Consider the following 6,221-nt stretch of genomic DNA (forward strand, 5'->3'; position numbering starts at 1 on the left):
GTTTTGTTGTATGTTGGAGTGTCGTGTCGTGCGTTGGAGTGTCGTGTCGTACGTTGGAGTGTTTTGTTGAACGTTGGAGTGTCGTGTTGTACGTTGGAGTGTTTTGTTGTACGTTGGAGTGTTTTGTTGTATGTTGGAGTGTCGTGTTGTACGTTGGAGTGTTTTGTTGTACGTTGGAGTGTTTTGTTGTACGTTGGAGTGTTGTGTTGTACGTTGCAGTGTTTTGTTGTACGTTGGAGTGTTGTGTTGTACGTTGCAGTGTTTTGTTGTACGTTGGAGTGTCGTGTTGTACATTGGAGTGTTGTGTTGTACGTTGGAGTGTTTTGTTGTGCGTTGGAGTGTTTTGTTGTGCGTTGGAGTGTTTTGTTGTACGTTGGAGTGTTTTGTTGTATGTTGGAGTGTCGTGTTGTGCGTTGGAGTGTTTTGTTGTACGTTGGAGTGTTTTGTTGTACGTTGGAGTGTCGTGTTGTGCGTTGGAGTGTTGTGTTGTACGTTGGAGTGTTTTGTTGTACGTTGGAGTGTTTTGTTGTACGTTGGAGTGTCGTGTTGTGCGTTGGAGTGTTGTGTTGTACGTTGCAGTGTTTTGTTGTATGTTGGAGTGTTGTGTTGAACGTTGGAGTGTTTTGTTGTATGTTGGAGTGTCGTGTTGTGCGTTGGAGTGTTTTGTTGTACGTTGGAGTGTTTTGTTGTACGTTGGAGTGTCGTGTTGTACATTGGAGTGTTGTGTTGTACGTTGGAGTGTTTTGTTGTATGTTGGAGTGTCGTGTTGTGCGTTGGAGTGTGGTGCTGGAAAGTCGTGTCGTACGTTGGAGTGTTGTGTTGAACGTTGGAGTGTTTTGTTGTATGTTGGAGTGTCGTGTTGTGCGTTGGAGTGTTTTGTTGTACGTTGGAGTGTTTTGTTGTACGTTGGAGTGTCGTGTTGTACATTGGAGTGTTGTGTTGTACGTTGGAGTGTTTTGTTGTATGTTGGAGTGTCGTGTTGTGCGTTGGAGTGTGGTGCTGGAAAGTCGTGTCGTACGTTGGAGTGTTGTGTTGAACGTTGGAATGTTTTGTTGTATGTTGGAGTGTCGTGTTGTACATTGGAGTGTTTTGTTGTACGATGGAGTGTCGTGTTGTACGTTGTAGTGTCGTGTTGGAGTGTCTTGTTGTACGCTGGAGTGTTTTGTTGTGCGTTGGAGTGTCGTGTCGTACGTTGGAGTGTTTTGTTGTACGTTGGAGTGTCGTGTTGTGCGTTGGAGTGTTTTGTTGTACGTTGGAGTGTTTTGTTGTACGTTGGAGTGTCGTGTTGTACATTGGAGTGTTGTGTTGTACGTTGGAGTGTTTTGTTGTGCGTTGGAGTGTCGTGTCGTACGTTGGAGTGTTTTGTTGTACGTTGGAGTGTCGTGTTGTGCGTTGGAGTGTTTTGTTGTACGTTGGAGTGTTTTGTTGTACGTTGGAGTGTCGTGTTGTACATTGGAGTGTTGTGTTGTACGTTGGAATGTTTTGTTGTATGTTGGAGTGTCGTGTTGTACATTGGAGTGGCTTGTTGTACGATGGAGTGTTGTGTTGTACGTTGTAGTGTCGTGTTGGAGTGTCGTGTTGTACGTTGGAGTGTTTTGTTGTACGCTGGAGTGTTTTGTTGTGCGTTGGAGTGTCGTGTCGTACGTTGGAGTGTTTTGTTGTACGTTGGAGTGTTTTGTTGTGCGTTGGAGTGTCGTGTTGTGCGTTGGAGTGTGGTGCTGGAAAGTCGTGTCGTACGTTGGAGTGTTGTGTTGAACGTTGGAATGTTTTGTTGTACGCTGGAGTGTCGTGTTGTACGTTGGAGTGTCGTGTTGTACGTTGGAGTGTTTTGTTGTACGCTGGAGTGTCGCGTTGTACGTTGGAGTGTCGTGTTGTACATTGGAGTGTCGTGTTGTACGTTGTAGTGTCGTGTTGGAGTGTCGTGTTGTACGTTGGAGTGTTTTGTTGAACGTTGGAGTGTCGTGTCGTACGTTGGAGTGTCGTGTTGTGCGTTGGAGTGTCGTGTTGTACGTTGGAGTGTTTTGTTGTACGTTGGAGTGTTTTGTTGTATGTTGGAGTGTCGTGTCGTGCGTTGGAGTGTCGTGTTGTACGTTGGAGTGTTTTGTTGTATGTTGGAGTGTCGTGTTGTGCGTTGGAGTGTTGTGTTGTACGTTGGAGTGTTTTGTTGTACGTTGGAGTGTTGTGTTGTACGTTGGAGTGTTGTGTTGTACGTTGGAGTGTTTTGTTGTACGTTGGAGTGTCGTGTTGTACGTTGGAGTGTCGTGTTGTACGTTGGAGTGTTTTGTTGTACGTTGGAGTGTTTTGTTGTACGTTGGAGTGTTTTGTTGTACATTGGAGTGTTGTGTTGTACGTTGGAGTGTTTTGTTGTATGTTGGAGTGTTTTGTTGTATGTTGGAGTGTTTTGTTGTACATTGGAGTGTTTTGTTGTACGTTGCAGTGTTTTGTTGTACGTTGGAGTGTTGTGTTGTACGTTGCAGTGTTTTGTTGTACGTTGGAGTGTTTTGTTGTATGTTGGAGTGTCGTGTTGTGCGTTGGAGTGTTTTGTTGTACGTTGGAGTGTCGTGTTGTACGTTGGAGTGTTTTGTTGTACGTTGGAGTGTCGTGTTGTACATTGGAGTGTTGTGTTGTACGTTGGAGTGTTTTGTTGTATGTTGGAGTGTCGTGTTGTGCGTTGGAGTGTCGTGCTGGAAAGTCGTGTCGTACGTTGGAGTGTCGTGTTGTGCGTTGGAGTGTCGTGATGGAGTGTCGTGTTGTACGTTGGAGTGTCGTGTTGTACGATGGAGTGTTGTGTTGTACGTTGGAGTGTTTTGTTGTATGTTGGAGTGTCGTGTTGTACGATGGAGTGTCGTGCTGGAAAGTCGTGTCGTACGTTGGAGTGTTGTGTTGTACGTTGGAGTGTTGTGTTGTACGTTGGAGTGTTTTGTTGTACGTTGGAGTGTTTTGTTGTACGTTGGAGTGTTTTGTTGTACGTTGGAGTGTTGTGTTGTACGTTGGAGTGTTGTGTTGTACGTTGGAGTGTTTTGTTGTACGTTGGAGTGTTTTGTTGTACGTTGGAGTGTTTTGTTGTACATTGGAGTGTTTTGTTGTACGTTGGAGTGTCGTGTTGTACGTTGGAGTGTTTTGTTGTACGTTGGAGTGTTGTGTTGTACGTTGGAGTGTCGTGTTGTGTGTTGGAGTGTCGTGTTGTACGATGGAGTGTCGTGCTGGAAAGTCGTGTCGTACGTTGGAGTGTTGTGTTGTACGTTGGAGTGTCGTGTTGTACGTTGGAGTGTTTTGTTGTACGTTGGAGTGTCGTGTTGTACGTTGGAGTGTTTTGTTGTACGTTGGAGTGTCGTGTTGTACGTTGGAGTGTTTTGTTGTACGTTGGAGTGTTTTGTTGTACGTTGGAGTGTCGTGTTGTACGTTGGAGTGTTTTGTTGTACGTTGGAGTGTTGTGTTGTACGTTGGAGTGTCGTGTTGTATGTTGGAGTGTCGTGTTGTACGTTGGAGTGTTTTGTTGTACGTTGGAGTGTTGTGTTGTACGTTGGAGTGTCGTGTTGTATGTTGGAGTGTCGTGTTGTGCGTTGGAGTGTCGTGTTGTACGATGGAGTGTCGTGCTGGAAAGTCGTGTTGTACGTTGGAGTGTTTTGTTGTACGTTGGAGTGTCGTGCTGGAAAGTTGTGTCGTACGTTGGTGTGTTGTGTTGTACGTTGGAGTGTCGTGTTGTACGTTGGAGTGTTGTGTTGTACGTTGGAGTGTTTTGTTGTACGTTGGAGTGTTGTGTTGTACGTTGGAGTGTCGTGTTGTATGATGGAGTGTCGTGTTGTGCGTTGGAGTGTCGTGTTGTACGATGGAGTGTCGTGCTGGAAAGTCGTGTCGTACGTTGGAGTGTTTTGTTGTACGTTGGAGTGTTGTGTTGTACGATGGAGTGTCGTGCTGGAAAGTCGTGTCGTACGTTGGAGTGTTTTGTTGTACGTTGGAGTGTTGTGTTGTACGTTGGAGTGTTTTGTTGTACGTTGGAGTGTCGTGTTGGAGTGTTGTGTTGTACGTTGGAGTGTTTTGTTGTACGTTGGAGTGTCGTGTTGTACCCTTGAGTATAACATGGGAGATAGCGTGTTAGCATGTTCGTGTGGATATTTCCAGAAGGTATGAGTGGAATCTTGTCGTGCAGATGAAATCCTCAAGTATGCGGCCTCTCTGCTGATTCCATCTGCAGCCTTTCCCCGACAGGACCGACCTGATTCTCCGACGTCACAGAGTCACTTTAAATAATCGCTCACCTTCTGCACGAGAGAAACAAACAACGAATTCTGATTATTTTTAAAATGCTTCGAGTAGATTTACAGTAGAGTGCAAAAATTTGTGCACCCTCTACATTGAACTTAGAGCAACAAATAAACGTTGTGTTTTTGATTTCATGGATATTCCTTTATTAAGCAGTGTATTTTCATGTATTATACACTGTGTGTGGTGTAAATATTATAGAATAAAATTGTCCTATCCTCTTGACTGCAGATCAACTCTAGAGTTTCGGTCCTTTAAAAAAAAAAAAAAAAAAAAAAAAATTATTCGTGTTTTTTTGTATTTCTCTGCTGATTTATCCATTGGCCAAGAATTTACATTTCATCTCTCCACCTTTCTACTGTAATGAATCATCATCACGCTATCTGCCGTCGCCCAGAACACGACAGGTCCGAGTCTCGGATTTTTTCCTCACTACTCTCTCCTCCGGTCGGTTCATCGGGTATCTAAAGCTACATCCGGATTCCTGTAAAGCTAGTGTATTTCATTTATTTAGCAGGGACCATCTCAACACAAATGTTGTGCCAGAGTTAGCTAGATAGCTCATTTGCATCTGTAGTCCATGGGCAGGATGATGTTACATAAGATTACAACACTCCATCACAATCAAGAAAAAAAAAAAAGAAAGAAAATATCACAGCAATCCAAATCAGTGATCGCGTAATTGTTTTTTCTTAAGCCATATTTTGAGTGCAGTTTTAAAAAATACTAAATGATGTTCACTCTCTAATATGACTGATGCACTGAGGCACTGAATTCCATCTTCCTGCTGCTCGAACTCAAAAAGCTGATTGTCCAAAGACAGTTTACTTACATGTAGCCTGGGCCAGATGCCCTGTTTCCCCTAGAACTGTCCTTACAGAAAGGCCTGCGTTGTGTAAGACGTGGTGCTCCGAGATCATGAGTTCATTCATACATCAAACACGTATCTGCAAAACATGTCTTTTTAAACTGTTAAACGTCAATAATTGATCATTTTTGATAATAGTACAGCGATGGTAGCTCTTTGGGTTTTTTTTTTTTTTGTCTAAAACTTTCAAAGTTTGTTTATAAAGAGTATATAATGGTTTTATTGTTCCACTTGTTTGGGACCAACTTGTAGCGCGGTGGATAAATGCGGAAGAATCATCGTGTGTATAAATAGTTTAGCAGCAGCGGAATGAAACCGACCCCTGATATTCCTGAAGTCACTAAGCTTGCTCAAACACGTCTGGAGACCTTTCTTGGGTCTTTCTTAAAGTACAGTTTAAGTTAGAATCTTTAATCATAGCGCGGTGGCCAAACACCGTAATACTGCATACAGTTCCGTTTAATTTGATGAACTGAATAAAATGGGTTTTCAGAATAAAAATAAATTTTTAAAATTATATATATATATATATATCCTAAAAAAATTCAACTGTAAATTTGTGAAAAGAATTTAAAGTCGCATTTGGACAAAATAAATAAAAATGAGGTTGCTGGGTTTTGTTTGTTTGTTTGTTTGTTTGTTTGTTTGTTTGTTTTAGGGCACTACTGTAGAGATCCCTGTAGTTTTCCATTTAAAAAAATTCTGTTTACTGTTAAAAATTAGGCTCTTCTTTCAAATCAGCATGTAGAATGTGTGACCTTTTCTTTTTTGACACACTTGGAGAATAAAAATGCTATAACAATTGATCCGTTTTGTTTCGTTGTTTGTTTGTTTGTTTGTTTTATTTATTTATTTTTTTAATTTCATTTTATTTGTACTTCTATTTTAAAGTGTAACTTTATGGCTTTGGTATGAAAGTAAAAATAAAAAGTTACTTACATAAAACAATCAAAACAACAACAACAACAAGACAAAAAATGGCTCTATTGTCATGTGACATTTCCAAAAATATTGACCCTGTACATATTAGCAAAAATGCAATAAAGTACAGTTTAGTGTTCCTCTAAACTTTCAGACTGAATCAAACTTT

This window comes from Ictalurus punctatus, chromosome 25 (genome assembly GCF_001660625.3).
Source record: "Ictalurus punctatus breed USDA103 chromosome 25, Coco_2.0, whole genome shotgun sequence".
Classification (NCBI taxonomy): Eukaryota; Metazoa; Chordata; class Actinopteri; order Siluriformes; family Ictaluridae; genus Ictalurus; species Ictalurus punctatus.